General features: G+C 38.4%; 1 pseudogene; it reads right to left on the reverse strand.

Moving 5' to 3' along the window:
- Nucleotides 1–8,777: 8,777 nt before the first annotated feature.
- Nucleotides 8,778–26,637, reverse strand: part of LOC124877575 — a 43,894-nt pseudogene continuing 26,034 nt past the window's right edge.

Below are 26,637 nucleotides of genomic sequence, written 5' to 3' on the forward strand. Positions count from 1 at the left end.
ACATTATTGATGTACCAAGTGAAGAGCTTAAAACCAGCTGTCACTGGTCACAATAGGACTCAAAACATCAGAGTTCCAACATCAGATGTCACTGATTATATTTAAAAGGACATTATAACTCGTGACATTACGGAGTTCACAATTTTAGACTTTTGTCAAAATTTATAACTCCAATATCTCCGTGCTAGTAACAATCAACTCTGCTACATAGGCAAAATTTTAGATGTTCAGACTCACGTCTGGTTTCTTCTGTGTAAGCAATAACTTGAGACTTGGTTTAACTTCAGTTAACCTCACTGTCCAGACAGTTGCTGTACATCTGTATCCAGAGGCTGTGTTTTGTGTAAAACCACAATCTGAAACTGAATTAACTTTGCAATTAATTTTAGTATCTGACCTAATTTTGATGCATGTATCCATTCAGGAACTTTATAGTATGTTTTATATTTTGAAAGAAAGGGATTTATTGCCAGATTAAATCCCAAATTTAATCTAATCCACCCTGCCATAAAGGCGGGTGAACCAAAAGCCAAATTGCAATTATTACCCTTAGGAGATGTAACAATTTTCTTTTTCCTTTGCATTTTTAAACAAAATTCCCTTAAGGGTTAAGAATAGTGTCTAATCACTAGTTCTCCAAAAGAAAGTAAAACAAAATTAATGCTAAAATCACAAATATCCCTAAAGAAAGGAGTAGCATTGTAACACTGAGAGCATAGTGTTGTCATAAGTCACAGGTTGAATGATCAACGTCTGTGCCCATTTTACAATCATACAAATGTTTCCAATATATGTATAGTCAAATATACTTATATAGCTGGACATACATTTGTTAGATGTTGTTGCTTTTAGCAATTTCTCATAACTTTGTTGTTGTTTTGTGTCTGCCAGAATGATGGAATCAACCTCCATTATGAATTCAGCAGACGTGGAGATGCAGAAAGTTGTTGTTGCTGATCTCATCCATTTGTCTCCAGATGAGCGAGATACTTTAAATCAGTTTGACCTGGCCACATGTAATGAGAAGATTCAAGAGTTGGTAAACTTCATTAAGTGTCCGGCTAGAGGTGTTATGATTTCAGATGTTCTTTGTCAGCTTACCTTGTTGTATCAGCAGAAATCACAACTGGAAGCTAAACGATACTTCAATTCAATTCAATTCAATTCAGTTTATTTATATAGTGCCAATTCACAACACATGTCGTCTCAAGGCGCTTCACAAAGTCAGGTACATACATTCCAAATAATCCTAACAATTGAACAGTGCAGTCAGATTCAGTTATTTATTCAAATTGGATAAAAAGTTTTTCTATCTAATGAAAGTTACAGACTGACCTTCAGATGACTCTTCAAAGAGAGAATGCTGCAAAGCTTGAGCTCTCAAAAGCTGAGGAGAGGACCAAGACAGCTGAAGCAAAGTTAGTGGATCTGAAGGCAGATGAGCTCAAGAAAGCTTCATCCCAAAAGCAGGAACAGACCCCTACCTTTCAGGTACCGGATTTGCATTTTCACTCACAGGAGCCACAGCAGGTGGCAGACTCAGACAGCAGGCACTCAGCACCTAGGTCAGTATCTCCCCTTCCTAAGTTTAGTCAAAGTGTTCAACTTACTTCCACAGACCTTAACAAAGTGTTGGAAGTCAGATGGTCTCCAGTGGTGTCCTGCCAAATCCCATTGTAGTAAACAACCACCAAGATGACCAAGTGCCGGACTCGGCGTGCACAAGTGGTCCAATTGGGTGGAAGGAGCAGCCTTCCAGCCTGATCGCCACCCCTCTCCTTTCTGACTATGTGTCAACTCCTAGGGGCCAGGAGAGACGCACATGGTTCTCAGGTGACTCAATCCAACCTGACCCACCACCACTTGCACGAGTCCATTCATTAGAAAGCTCTCATTTAAATCATGAGAAAACTTGTTTTCTTCCACCATTTCATGAACCTAACCAGCGTGACTTCTCAGATGGGCGTGGTCCACGTTGGGAGCATGGTGTCCGTTTCAAACAGCTTGAATCCCTTGCTAAGGACATAGACGTTTTTGATCCAAGTTGCCAGGAGTCAAATATTGAGGCTTACCTGCCTGAGGTTGAACATTGTCTTCTTGACTTACGTTTTCCTTCGGATCATGAGAAGCTGAGACTTATTTGGAAAACAACAGCCAAGAGTGTTCATGTGTTCATAAAAACTCTTCCTCCAGAAATTAGTGACAGCTATCCAGCTCTCTGCCAGGCTCTTAGAGAAGAGTACTATGTTTACAGAGATTAAGCAGATGCTACTATTAATGCTTTGACAGTTTTGCCAAAACAGTATAAACCTCCCAGAGAATATTTCCACCATTTAAAGACAGCTTATTTTCAGGGATGTTATGCTCCAGGTCTTGAAGAAGACCACACTTTTAAGTCTTTGTTTCTTCACAACCTCCACGTTAGCGTGCAGTATGAAGTGACCATGCATTGCATAATGGAGAATCTCTCCATGCAGGAGAGTTGTAGATATGCTCAGCTTGTGTGGAAAACACGTGTCCATTCAGAAAGAGCAGGAAAAGGCAAGTTAGTGTTAAACATTCAAACAGAGAACAGAAGAAGCGCAAAGTAACTCCCCAAGTGATGCAACAGAACCAGGGGGGTGGTATCTGGCGTCAGCCAAAAGACAAGCCGCCAGTTAAAAGACAAACACCTTTTCACAGTGCAACATCGAACTGTAAGGTTGGTGGTAAAGAGTGGAGCCACTCCAAAAATGTCATCACAAAGGAGGAGTTTGAGATGATATGCAGGGGCGTTTTAACTGAGGTCACGGTGTTCCTAAAAGACATGGCAAGCCGTTGCAGTCCAGAATCAACGCTGTAAAATCTATCAACTAAGGTATGAAGATGATAAATAATGTCCAACACCCTATATTCTGTTTTAATCTTTTTCTTTCTTATGGTTCTGAACTTGAGAAATTATTAAGGTTTACAAGCAGTATTATTATCATGGTATTATTATTTCGTCTCTTCTTTTTGCAGATGACGTGGTCCTGCTGGCCCCCTCTAGCCAAGACCTACAGCATGCACTGGGGCGGTTTGCAGCCAAGTGTGAAGCGGCTGGGATGAAGATCAGCTCCTCCAAGTCCGAGGCCATGGTTCTCGACCAGAAAAGGGTGGATTGTCCTCTTCAGGTTGGAGGGGAGATCCTGCCTCAAGTGGAGTAGATTAAGTATCTCGGGGTCTTGTTCACGAGTGAGGGAAGAATCATCTTTGATCAACTTGTTTATATTGTACATAGCCCATTAGTCTTCCTTATTCTTTATTTCTGCCTGGTAGTTTAATTGGATTATTTTAGCATAGTGAAGAGTTTGTAGATTGAAATATGTTTGACTTTGAGTTAACTTACTTTTGTTAATAAATTCTTGTATTTTAAGAAATTGTGTGAATTCTTTCCATATATGTGCAGAGTTTATGCTCGTATTCACAGGACAACCCTTAACAGACCGAAATATTATTTGATCAAATATTAAAATATGAATATTAAATATTAGATCATATTCTCAGATTCATAATACCAACAGTCTTATAATCTTAGTTTGTCTTACTCAGTTTTATAAACACAGCTGTACAGTGTCAAGTTTTCTCAATTTCGGGAATAGTAATTCTATCCAGTAATTTTGTTAAGGAGCATTTAATCTTGTGTAAAATTAGTTTAATTGGATTATTTTAGCATAGTGAAGAGTTTGTAGATTGAAATATGTTTGACTTTGAGTTAACTTACTTTTGTTAATAAATTCTTGTATTTTAAGAAATTGTGTGAATTCTTTCCATATATGTGCAGAGTTTATGCTCGTATTCACAGGACAACCCTTAACAGACCGAAATATTATTTGATCAAATATTAAAATATGAATATTCAATATTCAATAATATTCTCAGATTCATAATACCAACAGTCTTATAATCTTAGTTTGTCTTACTCAGTTTTATAAACACAGCTGTACAGTGTCAAGTTTTCTCAATTTCGGGAAAAGTAATTCTATCCAGTAATTTTGTTAAGGAGCATTTAATCTTGTGTTAAATTTTAAATCTAATTTGATAATTCTGAACCTGACTGGAAAAAGTCCAAACACCTGTTGAAATCCTTTTGTTTCACCATAAAAATTGACTTAATATTATGGTACTATTGAGGATAATACTTGCAGTTATAGGCTTTCATGCACACATACCCATATCTTCCAAATTCTTAGTTATGGATTTGGTCAGCTGGTCTCTCAATGCAATTGATCAATTTTTCTCGATGAGAAGACAGGGTGAAGGAGAGCCCAACTTGTCCGGACGGGACGTTTTTCTCTGGATACACAATGGACTCCTGGCAGAAGTGGAGGATTGTGTGTTTGTCGATAATGTCAGTCGAGGATGTGGAAGATGTGTATATAATTGGATTTTTGATATCAGGATTTCTGCTTTTTTGGAGTCAGCGGTTACCTGGCATATCGAGAAATTCGGAGAATGTCAGCAGCTGTTCTGGCAATTGTGAGGCTGCCTGGCATGTATGATGGGATCTTCAGGGTGTTACAGAACTCAGACTGAGATGTTACGTGAGCTGAATCGCAGACTGGATGTGATCCTTACACAGGATCGCAGGCAGGTTGCAGTTCCTGGACTCAGGGGTAAAATGGGATAAATCTTGGAGAAAGTTGTTTGCTCGGATCTGGCGAAAGACCAGGAATTTGGCTGTTTGGATTCGCCTTTGAGAAGCACCAGCGAGACTCTCAAGGCTGACGGAAAATTAAGAGTCAGCCTAACCCAAATAATTAGTGTTTTTCTGAATCTGGCTCCCCTGCATGACCTTGATGTCTGGCTATCTTCAACTTCTCCTGGAAATTATGTAAACATGACGCTCTGCTCCCTCTGCCCCCTCCCTTCCCTGAGGACATCTGTGGACTTGCTCAGAACATTGATGAACATTCCAACGTACCATCAAGGACAATGGCCTCTGGGACAGTGCTTCATGGACTTACTTGCACACACTCACTTGCACACACACACATGCTCAAGATAAACATATCTCACACCACCTTCAACGTTCCCGGCATGATGTTGTTTTGTAAACTTGTTGCTTCTTTGTGCTGAGGTTTTTTGCAATCTCAAACTGTATCCTGCTAAGGATAAAGTGTGAAATATGATTTTTTTCCCTCTACTTACCTAATGTGGCCTCTTTTCTCATCTAGCAAGGGCAGCGCCTGTGAGTGGGCAGCAAAGCCTCGGTGAGCCATTCCCCCCTTGTCTTGTGTCATGATGTATGTTTGGATGGGTTGTACTGGAATTCTAATTTCCCCTCGGGGATCAATAAAGTATCTTTGAATTGAATTGAATTGAAAACCCTAATTTTTACATGATATAAAACAAACATTTCACAAAAACAGACAGACAAAATGGACAGATGTTGGCCACATAAAAGTTTAATTATTCTGTTTGTAAAAGAATTTCGACATGTCTATGAACTTTCTTATGTTTATCAGTATTTTAATTCAGGTAGAACCTTTACTATCTTTATATGATTTTGGAAAAAAAAATTCTGGAAACCTTATTGAGATAAAAGTTTGGCAAATGATCATAAGAACATCAGACTTTTATTAGCACTTTTAAAAGTCCCTCAAAGATGCTCTTTAATGAAATCAATCTTTCACATTCACACACATTCACACACTGACAACTTTTCCCCCCATGGCTGTCATGAACATCCACTTGATGGTTTTTAGGATTTTGTATTTTTATAATGTAAAGCACTTTGAATTGCCCTGTGTGCAATGTGCTGTACAAATAAATGTACTTAGTTACTTCTCTATCAGAGCAATTTCATTTACAAAAATTCCCATATAATTTTCTTTTTATACTTTTTAAAATGCACATTGTTTTCTCATAACCCCTTTTGTTTCAACTAGGTCTGTTTTGAATGCTTCAATTCTTTTTTATCCACCAAGGATCAATAAGGTGGTGTTTGTGGGGTCCACCTTGAAGGTGTTGTCTTTTGGGTCCGTCCAGTCTGGAGAAGTGTCATGTTATCATTGTCAGGTCAGTGAGGTTCATAAGTCAGTCAGAACCTTGGTCATTTGGTCTTGGGTCATTTTTGGTTATTTAGTCTATGCACATAATGTCTCATGGATCCAACCAATGATTAGTCAACAAAACTTCCACACAGTGTGATGTTATTTCTCCAGCTTCCACCTGTTGAAGAAAAATGTATTGTTAATAAATTAACTGCCTTTCCTAGAACACTGCATTCCTCCTGGATGATCATCACATGTTGAAAAACCTCATTATTAAATTAGTCAGTTGTGTCACATATTCAATCGGATCATTAAACATTGCAGTAGGTGAAGTTATTAATATTTCATGTAGACTGATATATACTGTTGCATATAGAGAGGATCTCAGATTATCCATGTATACTGCTGCAATGTCTATAATCTCTTCCATCATCTCTCCCTCTCACTTGCCTCTGTCCACGCCCCCTAAGGACTCCATTTCCTCTGAAAACTCCTCTCATTCTACCCCTCCCCCTACTTACTGGTCCTGCATACAATGTCATCTTCAGCATAGAAGGTATCAGTAGAGGGTTGTTTTTTTCTTTCCACTGACCACCTTTTCAGCATGCATTGCCCAGTTCTGCCAACTAGTAACCGAGCAGGTGGGTAGATCAATATTATGTTCTGTGACCCAGTTTCGAATCTCAGATAAAGCATTTGCTTGGAGGGCATTTTTTAACTGCTGTTTATAGGGAGTGTCATCAGCAGTGACATTGAGGCCATCCAGTTTAAGTGCCTGTTTTCTCCGCCTAGTATTTTTGCTACCGGGGAGCTGGTTATTAAATTTGGGGATCCCTCTCTCATAGTTTGTGAAGTCGGAAAAACTGATGGTGAATATGGTGGTGCCTCTTCAGTTATTTGTCCCACTGGCACTGAGGGTTCAGGCACTATCGCAGCTGCAGCAGCAGGCTGTGGCTGCCTGCCCCTCCCCCTTACTACACCAGTGTCATTATCTTCTTCTCTGGCAACTGCTAAATAAATCTCCTTGCACTTTTTATTGTTCCCTGCCTTTCTTTTATGAGCTTCAGCAAGCCAAAATTTTTTTTTTTTTTTTTTTTAAGTTTGACTGGATTTTTTCCTGTTCCTAAGTTTGTCTTTCTGTTGTAATCTCTGTACCAAATGGGTACAAGCAGGAACTGTAAGATGTCCTTTAAAATCATAATCATCCTACCATTTAGCAATATTTTTTTTTTTACTGGATCTGGATCTTTTGAGTGTATAAACTCCTTCTGCGGAGGCTGCTTCTGGACGCAGTTCCCCATTTTAAGAGTTGTTTTTTTTATTTTATTAAAAAAAAATTTTATCTATTAAAAACTATTTTTAAGAACTGAGTTCTACTTCTATTAATTTATATTAGCACTATTTATTTGATTGTCTTTTCTTTATTATATATGCTTTTATCCTATTTACTCTAGTTTATTATTATTCAGACTCTGCTCATTTCTATTTATTTATTCATTTATATATATATATATTCATTTATATATATATATATATATATATATATATATATATATATATATATATATATATATATGTATAACTGAGGTGCATTTATTATACATATCTTGTACCATCAGATCAACAGAATTCCTCAGACGGGCCCCCAACATCTCCTGAAAAACAAGCTTCTAGATCAAACAGCTAGGTTTGATCCGGTTTTCCGCTTTGAGTTCTTCTCTTGGAGAGTGCAGGGGTTTTACACTGAGATTTGATAGCACTTAATATCCAAATCAGAATTCCTTACGACACCTCTCAGCTGTCAACAACTTTATGTTAACACCAGCAAGGTTTTGGGTTGTCTCACTGAGAGTGCCGTAAGATTCTGCAGACACACACACACATGCACCAACACACAATCACTTATAGGCCTAAATCACCTAGACTAGGTTTTCTGTCTTTTACGCGCTTTTCTTCTTAAACTCAGAATTTTTCCATGGAGTTGGTTGCTTTTGAATCTCCTTAGGGGAAATTACGAGTACTCTAAACTCAAAACCTCCTACTTCTTTTTCTTTTTCTATGGAGTTGGTTGCCTTTGAATTTCCTTAAGGGAAATTACGAGTACCTCTAAACTCAAAACTCCTATTTATTTAAATTTTTAATATACTTAGTTGGTTCCGTCTTACCGGTGCGTTCATTCATACTGTCTGTCGAAACGCGTTGATCCACCCTCCCGGGGCTCCTTGGTCGATTCCGCGGTTACCAACACAGAATTCACTGTGCAGGATTTTTGTTCTCCAGATGTTCTGGAGGCTGCACAGACTGGAACCCCACACGCACTGCTGGGCCCCGGGTGGCAGATTTCTAGCGCTCCGGCTCGAAGGACCAAATAAATGTTAGAGTTAAAAAGCTGATAATTACAGATCAGTGCAAAATAAGACACAAGGTGAACCAAGTAAGTTTGACTTGCAAGGGAGAGACAGTCCTCTACCAAACAGCGACTTCCTTCTCACAAAGGAAGAAGTCCTTGCACCAGCCTTTTATTTACAACTCACATTCTTACAAGTAAAAAGCGCAAATTGGTTGAGACAATTCTTACAGAGATTTCAACATAAAAAGTAGTCATTCCTATATATGGTATGAGCATGTCATGTCCAGAGGGTGATCCACTCCAGACCGTATTCCTTAACTCTCCACTCCCTTTTACACACTAAAAAACAATCACAGGAATCATCTTTAACTAGAGTAGAACTTAAAACATAAACCTAGTTTAAACTAAACAATGATCATTTATATACATTTTTCCAACACATGTAAAAACATGAATTCTCTTAAGAAGTTCCTATGTGCATAATCACTGCATTATCCAGATCTAAACAAAAAGGGCAAAAATATTCAAAACTTGCTCCTATAAAAACATGTGCAAACTGACCAGAAAGTGGTAACACCAGTCTTTGTCAGCTCCTTCCAGTCATAGGAAGACATGTCACTGCAAAGGCTTTGCAAATTAAACCTGTTTTTCTGTCTTGTTCTGTGATGTTCAAGAACAACAAACACCTTCTGCTGCAGGAAGATCTTGACCATTTTTAGGACATCATCTGCAACTTAGCATTACTGACTTGTGGTGTCAATAACCAGCTGCCTCTCCCAGTTTCCTGTGATCAGACGCAGCCCAGATGCGGCCCTCCTTTTTCTCCACAGCGTTAACCACATTGTAGAATCTGTCTGCAGGTTTCTGATTGTGACCCATCGCTTCAAGAGCCTTAATTACACCCTGAGGAGAAAGAAGAAAAAATGGGATGAGGTTAAAGTGTGTAGTGTGTTAACTGATCACTGAAAACAGTGTCAAATTCATTACATTGTCAAACTTGGGTTCAAACTTCACTGCGTTTTCGGAGTCAACAAAGAGAACGGGAGTCTTGATTGCCTCTTTAAGGCTCTTTCCAAACCAAAGGTGGTTGATGAGGGTCTGCAAGAGAAAGAGAACATACTGACGGGATTGTCCTGATTATAGTCATGGTGATCATGAAGACAGAGCTAGCTATGACAACAGTGAGGAGCATCAGAGTGAAGCAGTTAATCCTAAGTGCACTTAGTGCGATTGCCATGGCCACGTACAGAGGCCAGCCCTGTCGTGATCATGCTCCCACCACTCGTTCCAATCACCAGCATATTTGACTGAGACTTCAGCACAGCGTGGGCCATGGAGGAGGGGGGCTGCTCCCCTGCAAACACAACAAAGGCCATGACTGACAGCACAGACAACCACAATTCACACTGATCACTGTCAGGAGAATAAGAGAGAAATGATGAGAAAACTTTCAATGGAGCACCTGTCAATAAATGTGAGTCAGACTAAGAAAGACATGGAGTTAATCTTGATGTGTCTCATCTTTTGTTTCATCAACTTTCTTTTTAAGAAGGGGCATATTTATGCAAATTAAAATTTTGACTGTTTTTGAACAAAGTTTTATTTCCTAAATGTGTTTCCAGACCTTTTTCTGTTTTCTTTCCTTTTTCAGATCTCTGACACTGGGCCATTGAAAGCAAAACTTTGCAGTATACATTCATTGCAAAAGTTATTCATACCAAGCTTTCACATTTTGCCACAAAGTTAACTGTACCCCTTTAGAATTTTATGTGATATGTAATAGCACATAGTTGTGAAATGCACGGTTTTCACATTTCTTGCAAACAAAAATCTGAAAATTGGTAGGAGCATTTGTTTTCAGCCACCCTGAGTCAATACCTTAAACTACAATTACAGTTGCAGGTCTGTTGGGTTTGTCTATACTGGCTGTGCACATAGCTTAAGCGCCACAAGGTTGGATGGAGAGCATCTTTATGTATCTGTCATAATGTGTGGTTGAACGGAACCGGAGTGTAGAAAAACACTTGGCAGCAGCATTGCTGATATAAGAATCTTTAGGCTTTAATAACATGGTAGATCAACTTGCACGAGTTTCCATAGGTGCAAAACAATGACATGGAACAGGGATCGGCATGGAAGTAAACAGGAGGACCAAGAGAGGAACAATGAAAATAACCAAATATATATACTGAGGGAAGAGGAGTGTGAACCATTGAAAATGGGTGACAGGTAATCAGATGGAACATGAAACGGGTGTGGAACCGGGTTGCAGGGGAACTGAGGGAAGGTGACTGATTACACTAACGAGACTGGGCTGCTGAGGGAGAATAACAAACATGAGGACAGAAACTTAAGAAACATTAGAAAATGACAAAAACTCGGGGAACACAGATAAATAAAAGAACACAAGAAACTACAAGGTAAAAACGAACAGAAGTAAACAACAAAAACACCTATAAACGAAATAGGTAAACAAAAGATACACTCCAAATGGGAGAGCATGACAATATCAGTTTTCTGGACCTTATCGTTTTGACATAAACAATCCCACTGTAGCTCTGGCTGCCTGTCATCTAAATGGAAAGTGAACCTCTGGGACAGTCTTAAATATTTTGCAGCCTTCAAATGGTTTTTCTTCTGGAAATTTCCTGCATTTAGTTCCACCCATCTTCCTTCTCTCTACCTGTTAAAGAAAAGGGAAGCATGCTGCTACCACCATGTTTTACAGATTGATGTGCTGTAATTAAGGGGTTCAAAGCAATGGCTTTGAAACCCTTAATTACAAATACATATGCATGCTTTATTTCTTTAATTTGCAATTGAAAACTGTTAAAAAGCCATATTGTTATGTCTGCTGAGCTGAGTGTAGAAGATCCTGTGCGTGTGTATGTGTCTGCGTGCAGCTCTGTGCCATCTCTCTCCTCTAGATCTTGCGGCTTCCTGTTGATGAGGGGGGGTTCATTTCTGCTGGGCTGGCTACAGTTGGTATGTTGTCTCTGCTGCAGGGAAGGCTGATAAGCCTAACTAACCACAGCTGTTGACACTCATCAGGAAGTGGCTTATAAAAGTGGCAATTAATTCATCTCTCTCCTCCTTGATCCCAGGATTCCTGAGCGCCCGAGCAAAGTTGTTCCTCCTCCGGTCCCCATCAAGTCTTCCATGTCAGCTACCTATTATGTCCTCCTCTCCCTGGAGTCTCTCAAAGTCCTCACTGCTCTGCAGCTCGCATCCTTGCATAAAGTCAGCAAGAGACTGCCTTCCTTCTGAGAAACATTCACCTGCCTGTTCACCCTCTGCAATTCGGATACCACAAAGGACACACAGCTTAACCCTGCTCACAAGTGACAACCTCAGACTCAGTCAGAAATTCGACACCCACTCTTAGAGTTAAGATCTAAAGAACTTAGTAACACAAAGATCATCTGATTACATCTTTGCCTTTTTATCATTTCTCAAACATTTGAACAACCCCCTCTTCTCCACTCAAGTCCTCCAGGGATATCCACCTGCAGACCATGAAGAAAGCTCATTATTAACTTATCACAATAAATCATTTCAAACTACTTGATGGGTGAGTAGTTTTATCTGCTTCATCTCATTTAAACCAACATGGCACGTGTATCCTTTTTATTCCATTTCACAATTATTACCAACTTTGTGTTAGTTTCTCTCATTAAATTTTTATAAAATACATTGTGGTTGTACTTTGACAAAATGTGGAACATTTCAAGATGTTTGAAGGATTTTTCAAGGCACTGCATTCTCAGCTGTCGTGCAGATGTTAAACTCATGTTTTGTTAAAAAAATTGGATTAATCTGTTCTTTTTACATGGGTATCTTGATTACTCAAGAAACATGGTATATTAAAAAACTGTATGAAACTTTTCGAAACTGAGAATACTGAATATACTCATTGTGAAAACTGTATTTCAGGTTACAAACACAAAGGTTCACTTCAGCATAACAGTTCTGAAAGCATATGTAGGCTTGTGGGTATGATGGGTTGGTTGCCTTCAAACTGCCAATGTGAGAATGCCAACCAGGCCAATATTAAAACTTACAGATCTGTGCATCAATTTAGAGGAATATTAAGCCTAATGTTGAAGAATCCCTGTTGATCTTTAAACAGCCTCTTTTGTAGACTTCCGGACAGCACATAAGCAGTACCATATTTGGCATTCCCCCACAAATGGCTTTAATTTTAAGTGCAGTCTTTTTCTACAGGCACACACTTTCCATATATGGCATCTCTTTGTGTGGGGCTTCAACTGCCTTTAAGCATGTATGTAAATTTAAGTTTGGTTCTTTTCTTTTGGCTGAGTTTTTATGTTTAATTAGGAACAAACAGAAGAAAAGCTAAGCTACAGAAGCTCTGTGAGTTTGTCATCTGATGCTGAAGGAATCCGTCTGTCTCAGTCGTCCTCAGGCAAGACACTTCACCCGCCATGCCTGCTGATGCTGGTCTGAGGGCCTGGTGGCACCGATTATATGGCAGCCTCGCTTCTGTCAGTCTCCCCCAGGACAGCTGTGGCTACATTGTAGGCTACCATTGTCAGTGTGTTAATGTCTGAATGAATGGGTGGATGGCAGAATATAGTGTAAAGCTCTTTGGAGTCCTTGGGCTTGATAAAGGCGATACAAGTGCGGGCCATTTACCATTAAATAAGTTAAAATGACTCTTTTTCACAATTCTTTCAGGTCCATTCATATCATTGCAGTAATAAGGACAAATAGGTAATCATGGACAGAATTTAACAAAATGTTGAAAACCTTTAATTTCAGGACTAACAATTGTTGCCAAAGAATTTAAATATAGTAAAAATGAAAAGGCGTTCTGTTGATTACCGGAAAAGATGTTATCGGCCCTTCCACAAAAGCCCGACAGCTGGTTGTTGAGGATGATTCCAGTGCTTGAAGAGTAGACCATGGAACCAAACCTGTCCAGAAGATGTTTGAATCTCTTTAGCATCTTATATTTGCCATTACTGTGGGTAGCTTTACAAAAACGGCAGTCTCCCTGTTTTGCCCATAGAACGTAGATTTTTGCCTTAAAGAGTTAGTTTGGATTTTTGCAATGAGGTTCTGTGAAGTTATAATCCATAATAATTCACTTACCTGCAATAGAAGGATTTCATATGACCATCAGCTTGTTGAAAAAGTAAATGCATCATTGAAGTGGTGGAGGACTAATAAGCTAGTCAGGCATACAATGTATCAGCTGTCCTCATCTGACTGGGTGGATCTGCTGATCCTGACTCCACCCGGATAGCATTTTAAACAAGTATGAGATCTGCAAAGCAGCAGAACATACCAACTACTTTGCTGCTACACGTGACACAAAATCCAAAAGTTTGCTCTGTGTTAGGAGAAGCTGACCATACCGACGAGTTGTAGCTGATCTGGCGGATCCATGCAGTCAGCAGGCTCAACCAACGTAACTCCACATAGAAACGTGGACATTGTTCGGCTGGACAGAACAACTCCAAACCTAATGGTCTGTTATTAAATTGCAGAATGTTAATATCAACTAACAGAGTTCTATCTCGCTGTTATGAACCTTTTCAGTTTCAGTTGTTTCAAATAGCTTAAGTTAGCTAAAACAGGTGGTGTAACTCCAACTAGCTGTTATCTTCCACAACTCTGAGGATTTATTTATTACCACAGGTAAGGGAATTATTGCTGATCATAACTTCACAGAACCTTACTTTAAAAAAACCTAAACCAAAACTTTTGAGATTTTTTCAAGCCTGCTAACATTTCCAAATCCAGCATATTCCACGACAGACAGAGGTTGGGAGCTCAATACAGAGTAACTTTGCTGTGCTGCATTGAGCCTTCCTGTTATCTGCTAAAGATCTCGCTTGTAATAAAGTATTAATTGATAGCTTCTTACATCACTGTAATTTCTCCGACTTCAGTTTAAACATTTTACTGATACTGGAAACAGCTGTTTAAATCTTCTTTAATTGACAACTTGTTGAATATTGCTGTCAGCATAACTAGTAGTGCTTAGTATAGTGCCGATAAAGATAGAATTTTAATTGAGTTTAACTGATTAATACCATACTAAAAATCAGCCAATCAGCCTATTTCCTGGTGCATCACTATGTTTACATTTTTATGTTTTTTTTTTACTGTGCGGCACATATATAACATAAACCATATGCCACATACAGTGCAAAGAAATTGTGATAAGCTAGTCATATTATGGTAACCTCAAAACTAATCATATGGTTACATTTGTTATTTAAATAATTTTTACTCAACAAATAAATTGTGGCTAATTTTAAAAAGCTTTACTGGCTGGAATAATTATTACTTTTAAGCAGCACACTTGCACTCCCTTATGTAGCTGATGTGATAAGGAAGCCTATTTTATTATCAATGAGTAAAATCAACTGCAGGCCTACATCAGAAGGTGTTTCTCTAACTCTTGTAGTGGAATTTTCTTATCAAATGTGAGAGAAGTTGACTCACAACAAGAGAAAATCCGGACTTTGTCTTTATAAGTTTTAGTCAAAGGCATTCAGCGTTTGAAGACCCTGTCACTGAGGTTAGTCAGTGAAGCAGAGCCCCGATCAACATTTACACACAGTATTTATACCAAACATGACAGTGTTATCTCAACTTCAAAGAGTCTGTTTTATGGCCCTAGACCCTCCTGCTCTTCCTGAGGCATCACCCTAAAACATGGGTTTTAACCATTAAACTTCTGATAATGGCTTTTACAGCTTCCTCCTCTAACACAGATGTTCTGAGGAGTGAGGTAACCTCAAGGTCATACACTTTGGAACACTTAATTAAAAGAATTTCCATTACAACTCCTTTCTTCTGATTACAAGATAATCACAACTAAAGGAAAATTCTTCAAAACCATCACCCCTCTCAGCTAACAGATAATCCAAAGCCATTCTATTTTGCAAACTCATCGTTCTAAGAGCTTGCTGCTCCTTGGTCAGAACAGTGAAACCTTCCTCTCTAATAATGGGCTGATTGAATTATAAGTTGTGACTGTAGGTAGTAAGTGAGCTAGATAACATACTCCAGACCAATTAGCAGGCAGATACAGATATAATCTATTTCCACACATCTAAACCATGTTCTTAGGACACGAGTACCCATCTGTACTAGGAAAAGTAACAAGAACCCTGGTTAATTTACCTGCCTGGCCATAAAATTGACTTACATTCAGTAAGGCTTTAAGATTAAGAGTTAACACAAAGGGATCTGGGACCAAAGATCCTGAAATAGTATAAGCAGTAGTTCTGATAGGTGTGTTTTCCTCCTGTGCAATACAAATATCTGAACCTATATCTGGATATCCAATTGATTCCTCTTACCCCAAAATCTATAAAGAATTCCTGTAGTAGCATATATTAAATTAGTCTCACTAGAAAATCTACTAACATTTCTGCTTTGCCTTACAATATAATTCCTCACCCAAGGAAAAACAACCTCCACCAGCTGGTTATGTCGACTATCTGGAAAGAAAGTAGTATCATTAGGAACAGGTAATAAAAATGGTTGATCATTAATAGCACGTGGAATCAAACAACAAACATAGCAACTGTCTTTTCTTATCTTCCTCACTGTTTGATGCATCAGTTGCCACCAGACATTATCAGCATGATCACGGTAGTCAGAAAAGTGATGAATCTCTCTTCAAATCAGCTGAGGAGTATTATTGGCATAATTACTCAGATTAGCCACAAATTATCTTTGCTGTACCTTTCCCCAAATGAACACAAGAGTAATAAAATACTTGCAATATCAACCATTATCATCAGAACATCTTCCATATAGCTGCATCGTGACCTTGAAGTGGAATGTCCTTTCTTCTGGTACTGCAAGAAAACAGTTTTTTTTAAAAGAAAACAAATCATAAACAAAACTAAAAAATCCTGCTGCCTCTCCTGAGTGGCTTCTGCGCTTCAAGCTGCCCTGTTACCAGTCTGGTACAGGTGGGCGGTCGTAGGAAGCTCCTCTACAAATATGTTTAGAAACTGGAACTCTAACCTGCTGGAAGTTAGGCTTCCATTGTCCAACTAAACAACAGTGGAAATGAACACATTCAAATTTGTAATAATACCATAATGATAGATATCAAGCAATAAACATGAAAGTTAGATAAAAGCATCCAAGATTTTCTCCTCAGAGTCAGTTTCGCTCTCAAAGTGGGAGAAAAAATTTGGCTGACTCTCGCTGTCCAGGCAAAGGAGCGCCTAGTAGCCACCAAATGTTAAGAAATTAAGGAGAATAAGCATCATGGCGCATGTTTGACTGTCTCTCTGTTGCAGACGTCGCCAGTCCATCATCCAGAGGAAGGTTATGTGCAAATGTGTAGAGGTCTTCCCTGTATGTTTTCTATGTGTCTCTCAATGTGGTGTGTGTGCAGTGAGGCAAATGACCTTATGATTTCTAACTTTCAGGCAATGCAATGGCCCTAAGTAGATTCTGAAATAACGTTTCACTGCTCAAGAGATTATTGTGCCCTTGTAAGAACAGTGTTCTTCAACCACCTCTTCAATCACTCGCCAGTGATCAGCTTACAGTTCCTTGTCTTGTGGTGGTCCGCTGTCCTCACACCTTTCAGGCCGTGGATGATCCAGTTGGAAGATGACTTGTGTCCTGGAAGCCAGATGAAGCTGGAGGAGCTGGAACTTTCCTGCAGCTGTCCTGGGTGACTAGTAGGATCTGATATGGGCCATTCCAGCGCCTGGACTTCCAGTGTTTTCTCCTAGATTCTCTGACCAGAATCCAGTCGCCAGGAAAAAAGGACTGGAGGGTGGAAGTGGTTGTTTCTGGTAATGCAGCCGTCACCGTCTGTGAAACTTGAGAAAACACAGTGGACAGGTTTTGAAAGTAAAACAACATCCTATCTTCACACAAAGATGTGGAAAACATTATCTTGGCAATATCCCCGTGTCCAAATTAGGAGACCTGCCACACAGCACTTCAAAAGGACTGAGATTTGCCTGTGTCCTTTGTCTCAATCTCATATAAGTGAGAACAGAGCCTTCACAACGCTTGGCTAATTTTCAATTCAAAGTCCCATTCTCAAGCCTAAGTGCTTAACTACATGAACTTCATCAAAACATCCAACAAAATCAAAAGTATTGATCTTCTGACTTCACCTGGTATACTAGCAGTGACCATCAGCTAAATATTCTGAATATCAAAAGGCTGACATGATGTTTGTGGAAGGTCTGATTACAGGTCAATATTTCCATAGTTTCAGAATACCCAAAGAGAATTTCAAAAATGGTCTAATCTGTGGAGATGTAAAGTTTCACAAAAGAATCAACACCATACTGTCAGACAAGTTTTCAGAATGTGGTCTCAGGGAGCTATACACCATTTATATAAACAAAGTACAACGTCTCTCTCGCATTGTCACTAAGTTCTCACTGGAGGTATGAGCTACCCTTTTTCCCATGAGTGCTAAAACGTTTGGAACCCCATGTTACTTTATTCTGACATTCCCCTCTTCTGGCGCAGGGTCCAACCCATGCGACAATCCAGCAAAACGTTTGTACAAAAATGGTCTAGTAAGCACGCGACCATATACCGAGGCTACAGTCCTTGAATGGCGGCTGTCCCAGGTTCGAGTCCCGGACCCGGCGACATTTACCAAATGTCTCCCCATTTCTCTACCCCTCTTTCCTGTCTACCTACTGTCAAAAATGGAAAAATAAAGGCCACTAGTGCCGAAAAAATATCTTTAAAAAAGAAATTAGTCACATATCATCCTGATTTGTTTTGTATGAAGATGAGTATTAGATTAATGGACATCTAATGTAATTCAGATGCATAAACCCTACAAATTTAATCTAATAAATAATTCCCACCAAGTATAAAGTCATGACTCAGATTCTGTATCAAAAATATATTCCTTACTTTTGGCATATCTTGAACTGTCAGCTAGCTTAATGGCACCAGGGAAAACTTTCAATCTATTAAATCACCAATGATTCTGCATGCAAAACAAATTCTTCAAACTAGTTTAAACTATTTCATTAACCTTTTAATAGTAAAACACATAAATCTAAAAGTCATGCTACATCCAAAAAAAACATGTTATTAAGGCAACAATCACTACAAGCATTTTGATTCTATTGTCTCTTAAACAGTGTTAAAACTCAGGAAGGGAGGTGCTGAGCGGTACCATGAAAGCAAAGACATGAACCAACCTAGTAGGTGGGCGGAGTCAGGCAGAACTAACCTCTGATGGGCAGCCTATGGGCGGACCCACAGTTTCTTCATTCCAACCCATCTTACTGTACCTTAAACTGCAAAACTGTTAACATGCACCTACCTCAGAAACAAGCTGCTTCTTAACTCTCCTGAAAACTCAAAGTTTTAATCAATCTGGGATTTGGAAACATTATTCTAAACATGGATTATTGTGTCATGCAACATATAAACAAACATTCATTCCAACAAAATAAAGACAAAACATCAAAGACAGACAAATTACCAAATTTGAAGCTTCAAGAATTAAAAGACATTTTTAACAATCTCTTTTCAAAATATGTTTTCTCAGCCATATCTTTTAATGCTATAATTGATCAATTTTGTTATGACAATCGTCAGGATCCTTTTTAAGATGAGTGCACATAGTCCGATGAGATCTCAAACTATTTAGAAGCACAGCAACAGTTTTCATTAACATGAATCCAAATTTACTGATGCTGAAACCTTTTGCCAATTCTTTGTACTGTAACTCTGTAATAATAATAACTACAATCCTGAGAGTTATTGTTATAATTCTCTTTTTGTTTGGCTCAATTTGATCGCAGCTGTATTCCAGAATTTCTCTGCTCAGGTTAAATGCAAAGAAGTATTTTAAGCCGGCGTTGACATTTTTATGGTATACCCAAACAAAACAAAAACTGCAGAGTTTGACTTAATCAGAAATTAAGATAAGAAGCTTGACTCCAAACTGGACTTTTTCCCACATAGTGTTTCAAAAGGAAGACACACATAATTTTCCTTAATTTGGCTATTTAAATTTAGAGAGTTGGGGAGAAACGTATTACTAGAACTCCTTCTTTTACAATCCAAATGCTGATAAATGTTCCAATATTTTATCTCTAAGTAATCTGAAATTACCTTGTGTACCTTTGTACACCCATGTATTCTTTTAATCTTTAAACCCTAAGAAATCAAACAAGGAGACTGGAGTTTGAGCTGACCATCCTCTTTAGTGTTGAGAGGACCTTTATTTCTTTTGTCTTTTTTTTTCCCCTAAAATAAAGGATTTTACTTATCTGTATTCCATTAAAAAAAAATCCTAACCTTGGTTCCAAAACAAAACTCTTCAACCCCAATCTGTGTTCCCCAGAGTAGAAATTTTGAGTATTATTGCATTTCAAAGCCACCACATGACTGGAACCTATCATTGGCTTAGATCTGTTTTAATAGGTAATCGGTTTACCTTTAATTAAGTATTATAATTTTATGGACCCAAAATCTATGGCTCACGGGCTCCAGGAGTCCAGGAACCACAGGTTGAATACTACTGCATTGAACAATGATTCTAGCTTTCTGCAGAGATTGAAGGATTGGCTAAATATCCCCAGACCTATTAGTGTATTATTTCTGCTTGGACAATAATCAGATTTAAAAATTACTAGTTCACAGGCCCCAATTTACCTCAGAACATATTTGCTCCTAACCCATTTCATAAGAAGCTTCAGACAAACATTATGCTAAAAAGCCAAAAACAAAACAAAAACACAGATCTGTTTTAAAATAAAGAAAAAGCATGCTTAAAAAATTTGGTACTGTGGTGGAAAATAACTCCACGGTTCTGTAGGCCTTTCTATGCAGAGTCTTTTAGGAAACAGTTACATTTTTTGTGTGGTACCACTGTCCAATCAGATTCGTTCTTACCTTCAAAAATAACCCAATTTGTTTTTCATTCTCATTTTAAAGGTTTGTTTTACCAAGGAAAATGTGTTTAGCAAAGCTAATTACTCTCAAAAGTTTTAAACGTTTTAGCTGGTGATATCTTAGAAAACAAGTGTTTTAATATTTCTGTGCAGCACAGAACTGATTAGGTTTCTCTTTCCTTCTCTAAAGGGAGAAAAAAGAAACTGCAGAACCAAGCCTTTCATAGTTTTTGTCAGGACCTGATATAAGGTACAGTGTAAATCAACACGCTGCATGAATCAGAAGAGGAAAAAAAAAAACTAATATAACCTCTTCCCAGCAGCTGCTGTGAAAAACAATGAATTTGTACCTTCCATAAGCGTCAGTTAGCAGTTGCGGACAAAAACTGCACCCCACTGTAAGTACTGTGTCAGAGACTGTATGAAGACCATCTGCAGTAAAACTAAGCCTGTTTTAATGAGGTCTCTACCCATTAGATTTATGGGATACAAACTCTGACAACAGAAAATAATACCTGAAGGAGAAGCCCATCGAGTGTTACGCATGCGCTGGGTTTTGAAAATGCTCCTTCATGAGATCTGTCCTGAGAATGACATAGAAAACACATGGTTACTGCTGAGTTTTGGAGATGTTGTAACTTCCTCTGCTTTTTAATAACTTTTAATAACTAGAATAATTGACCCTGAATATTCCACGAGAAAAGAGAACTTGTTTCTCTAAAAGAATTAACTGTAAAGTATCAAATAAGCTAAGTTATCACCCTTTTAAAGATACTTTTCTAACCCTAAAATAATATTTTAACCCGCTATATCTGTCAACGTCAAGCAAGCGTCACATGAGCAGCGGTTAATAAGCGTTCTTCGTTGCAGAAAATAGGAAAACATTTATGCAAATGTGTGTGTTTGTACGTTACCCCCATCAGTTTCTAAATCGCTCCAGAGTCAGACTGTCAGGCACTCAGTCCTCTATCAGTCCAAAAAAACAACCCAGGCCCTTCCCAGGTGTGTTGGTGAGACATTCAATCCTTCATTGTCCACTTTAACTTCTCCAGGAGGGAGAAAGAACTTTGCTCTCTTCTGCCCGCATAAGATGTGCTTTCAATATAAATCCAGTGCATCACTCTTCTGGCTCTGGCAAACAGCATGGATCGTTGTCCATCTCAGTGGGTTTGGGGCCAGACTTCTTCTGAGTTTCATTCTGTTGGAAACTCACACTGTCATTTGCAGCAGGCAGGCAGACCCTCTCTATTTCAGGCCATGCTGAAGAAGCGTCTCTGATGGAGTAGGGAAGGGCAGGTTTCTAAAGTCCAGACTCAAAAACGCAAATGTTGCACTCAAATCCCATATATGTGTGTATGTGTGTGTGAGAGAGGCAGAAGAAAAAGTTTAGTATAGGTTCAGATTTTGCACAAAGAAATATTATCAGTCAGTCAGTCAGTTATCCACCTGCCTGTCACTTCATTCCAAAACATGCACTATACTCCTTTCTAAAACAACTTTCTTTTTGCATCTCTAATGTCCCTTTTCACTTTTACCTTCTTTTCCGACTGATCGCAATATTTAAGACAAATGAAACTTCCTTCAGGAAAGTTTTAACTCTTTAACCCCTTAATTGATGCACACTGTGCTTTTTAATCTTTTTCTTATATTTTCTTTTTAATTTTTCTCATCTCCATCCATCAACTGTTTTACTTTAAACTATTTAAACTATTTTTAGCTATTTAACTTATTTACATTCAAACTTCCACGCTGTGAAAAACCAAACTTATCTTCCAAATTAAAGCACATTTAACACAATCATCCCCACTTTTTCCTTTCATTATTTTATAAATCACAGTCTGGAGAAGGAGGCACCCCTGATGCCTCAAGGTTCCAGAACCATTTTTTTCTTTCCTTTTTACCCGTTCAGCGGCACGTCTGCCATCTGGCTTTTCTACTTTATGAGGTGTAGAAAATTGCAAAAAAACACCAGCAAAACCCTTTGTTTTGCTTTATCTTATTGTTACCAATAAGAACCTCCCTGTTTTCCTAACAGGGTGACCTGGCCCTCAGCTGATGTCCTCCTACTCGCAACTCCGGAACCTAATTAATTAGTTAGGAGATGATGGTTAATGTGTAATAAAAAATAATAGACATTATATCATACAGAGCAACTTCTCACCCAGATATATTTGTAGACAAATAGTTTGGATCCAATCGGCCAGAAGCCACAGGCGGGCATGAGGACTCCCTCCGTAAAATGGAGGTGGACTGAGGACAACTTAGTCTCCAGGCTGGCCCATCCTGTGGTTTCCTCTGGCACGTTAGATCCTGTTCGTGACGCTAAAATTGTAGTGGAATTTTCTTATCAAAGTGTGAGAGACGTTGACTCACAACAAGAGAAAATCCGGACTTTGTCTTTATAAGTTTTATTCAAAGGCATTCAGCGTTTGAAGACCCTGTCACTGAGGTTAGTCAGTGAAGCAGAGCCCCGATCAATATTTACACACAGTATTTATACCAAACATGACAGTGTTATCTCAACTTCAAAGTGTCAGTGTTTTATGGCCCTAGACCCTCCTGCTCTTCCTGAGGCATTACCCTAAAGCATGGGTTTTAACCATTAAACTTCTGATAATGGCTTTACAGCTTCCTCCTCTAACACAGATGTTCTGAGGAGTGAGGTAACCTAAAGGTCATACACTTTGGAACACTTAATTAAAACAATTTCCATTACACTCTTCACCCCCCACACCAAGATTATCAGTGGCCCCCACTGTGAAAACTACCTATATGTAACCCTGTTAAATCATATCTCATCAGATACTAACATGTGGTTGATGGTGCTGGTAACGTCGATGGCTGATCCATCTTTGCCCAGCACAGACACGTGTGTGGTACCCAAGCTGTCCATATACGATGTGAGGTTGTAATACTGGGAATTGTGCGTCCTGTTGCTTCTGATCAGAGTCCGAATGTTGCTAGCAAAGCTATCTTCTATTATGCGCTTTGCATTCTGTGAAAAACAAAGGGAAACACACAAATAAATAAAAAAATCATGCATATGAAAATTTGTAAGTATGGAGTCAATTCTAAAGGGATTTATACCCAGTTTTCATAAACTTGATTTAGATATAATGCATTCATTATTTATAGAATAAAAAAGCCAAAATAAAACAGAAAGAATATTCAAACGTGAATGAACAGCATTTAACATCACCTCTAAATAAGAAAGTGCAAGCATTTGACATCTAACGTTTATAAAGATAATGGTTTGTTAGAGGACAATGTAACTCATAACTGAGATGATATGAGCTGTTTAAAATGTTCCTGCGATCCTACTTAAAAGGATGTTTTTAGTCTCCTTCAGTAACTCAGTGAAGGAAACATATTTTTCTAACATTGTTTCAGAGCAAAAGTAACAATAACATATTAAAGTCAGTTCTGCTACACCTGCTGCTCCCATAGCCTCAAATGAGAACTATAATCATTTTCTTTCTTTTTTTGTTGATAGTGTTGTTTTTGGTAGCTACTTGTAAGTACAGATCTCCCCCCTTATCCAGTCCCTTTGTTTTAATGTACCACAAGGCTCTGCTGTTTATATTGTATTGCTCTGTTGAAGGGAAGCTAAAACAGGAGAAATAGGATATCTCATTTTAATTTTCATCAGAACTCTTGGTGCAGCATTTTGGATCAGCTGAAGGCTTTTAACTGTATTTTGTGGACATCCTGATAGTAAAGAATTACAATACTTCAGCCTTGAAGTAACAAATGTATGGACTAGTTTTTCAGCGTCACTCCTGGACAGGATATTTCTAATTTTGGCAATATTCTGGAGGTGAAAGAAGGAAATCCTAGAAACTTGTTTAATATGGGATTTTTATGACATGTCCTGGTCAAAAATAACACCAAGGTTTTTTACTTTATTACCGGAGGTCAATTTAATGCCATCCAGGTTAAGTGATTGACTAACCAGTTTCTTTTTCAAAGATTCTGGTCCAAAGACAACAACTTCTGTCTTGTCTGAATTTAGAAGCAGAAAATTTAAAGCCATCCAGGTTTTTATGTGTTCAAGTCATGCTTGTAGTCTATCTAACTGGTTGGGCTAATCAGGATTAATGGACAAATAAAGCTGAGTATCTTCAGCATAACAGTGAAAATGTTTCCCATGCTGCCTGGTAATTTTACCTATTAGAAGCATATATATATAGTACAGCAGGTTCCAGCCTTTCCTAGAGAATATTGCGATTGACTATCAAATACAGCACTGAGATCTAACAGAACCAGTACAGACACAAGTCCATTATCAGAGACCATAAGAATAACCTATGATGAGCACTGAAACCTGACTGAATTTCTTCAAACAGATCTTTGCTGCGTAAATGCTCACACACTTGATTAGCAAGTATTTTCTCAAGAAGTTTAGATAAAAATGGAAGATTGGATATAGGTTTATAATTTATTAAGTTATCTTGATCAAGGGAAGGTTTAATTACAGCTACCTTAAAAGCCTGTTGTACATATTACTAAGGATGGATTAAGCATCTCTAAAATGGGGCTGGTAATCAAAGGGAACTCTTCCTTATATAATTGGTTTGGGATTGGGTCTAACATACAAGTTGAAGGTTTAGATGAAGCTAATATTTTTGATAAATTCTTAAAATTCAATGGAAACCTGCAAAAAGCTGGTCAGCAGTTATAAGAACATTATTTTTGTTGTAATTCTGATAAAGGTATTTTCATTGATTATTGACAAGGGTATTGTCAGGATCTGCCATTTTGGACTTTGTTTTGTATTTATTTACTTTTTCTAGGTAGATCTTTTTTCTTGTGCTTCTGTTTAGTAGTTATCTTTGTTTCCCTTAGTTAGTAGCTCAATCTCCCTCGTTTAGTCATTTTCCCAGGTTAGTTATTTTAGTATAGTTTTTGGTTAGTTCCTCTGATCTCACTAATGTCTGCAGTCAGTTATATTTTGTTTATTGTTATCCTCCAGTGTTGGGTATGTTATTTTGTTTAGGTTTCGGCTAGTTTCTTGTGTCCCGGTTTCGCCCAGTTAGTATTTCTTATCTGTTTTATGTTTATGGTATTTATAGTTTTCCTTAGGTCTGTTTTTCCCCCTGAGCCTAGTTTTCCCCATGGCCTCTAGAATTAGTTCCCCCTTGAGTTTGTTTCTATTTTTGGTTCGATTTGTTATCCTTCCTAGCTTCCTTGTTCTTGATTTATTACTTGCAGAATTATTTCAGTTATAGGTTCGTGTCTAGTTTAGTTTTTTCCCATGTCTGTGTTCCCAGCTTCCAGCCCCGTCAGTATCCATAGTAACCTAATTCCCTCAGTTCCCTTCATCTGGCCAGCGCTCCTGCAATCATTCACTCTGATTACCTGCCTCTCTCTTGCCCATTGTTTCATCATTCACTTGCCCTGTATTTATACTCACCTACTCCCTTTGTTCCCTGTCGCCACGGCCTGCAAAGTATCTGCTTTCCAGTCAATTTTACTCCATCTTATTCCTGTGTTACATGCTAGTTCCCGTCTTTTGTAAGTTATCGTCATTCTTAATTAAACCATAATCCCTACTAAAGTCTGGTTGCTTAGCGTCTCTCTGCACTCTGGTCCGACCTTAACAACACCCCTGAGAGGGTATATGTCAGGTTTAACCAACCTAACAATACTTATAACTACACAAAAAGAAAAGAGAGACAAAGTATTAGTTCCTTTTACTTGCTTTGCGAGGAGAAACGGTCAAGATATGCTCAGTTACAGATCTCGCACCGCTCTGAACAGCATCTGTCCGCCTCCTCTTTTTATTGTCTTTCGGGGGTCCCTAGTTTACAAAAACATTGTTCTCTAAAGGATGGGGGAAAACAACAACTGCATCGTAAACAAGTCATAAACAGCGTTATACATTTACAACACATTTCCCACAGTCTCCTCCAACTTGTAGGGTCAGTTGTGCCTTTTGTTGAGTGTAATCAGCCTTCATTTTTATGACCTCCTCAACTGGACTGCTTCCTTCTCTGCTAGTTCAGCTCCTATTTATGATCTTTGCCTGCAGACAAAACTCATACATCCTTTACTCACACACATCTTGAATGATTATAAGATAAAATAGTCAAGTTAAAGAATAGGAGAAAATATAAGATAAATCTATATTCAATTATTCCAACATTTCCCCCCTGTATATCTTATATGTGCTCATATTCTCATATCACTTAACAGCCACTTCTGTCAGATTTCTTTTTTTTTTTTTTTTACTGTAAGATTATTTTCACGAGTACAAAGACAATTATACTCAGAGGTACTTACTGACATTTAAATCACAGAATCATATAGAAATGGATCTGGATACAGGCCAGAAAAGTGGTCAGTCCCATCCTCATCATCTTCATCATCCTGATGTTTA

This window comes from Girardinichthys multiradiatus, chromosome 12 (assembly GCF_021462225.1).
Source record: "Girardinichthys multiradiatus isolate DD_20200921_A chromosome 12, DD_fGirMul_XY1, whole genome shotgun sequence".
Lineage (NCBI taxonomy): Eukaryota > Metazoa > Chordata > Actinopteri > Cyprinodontiformes > Goodeidae > Girardinichthys > Girardinichthys multiradiatus.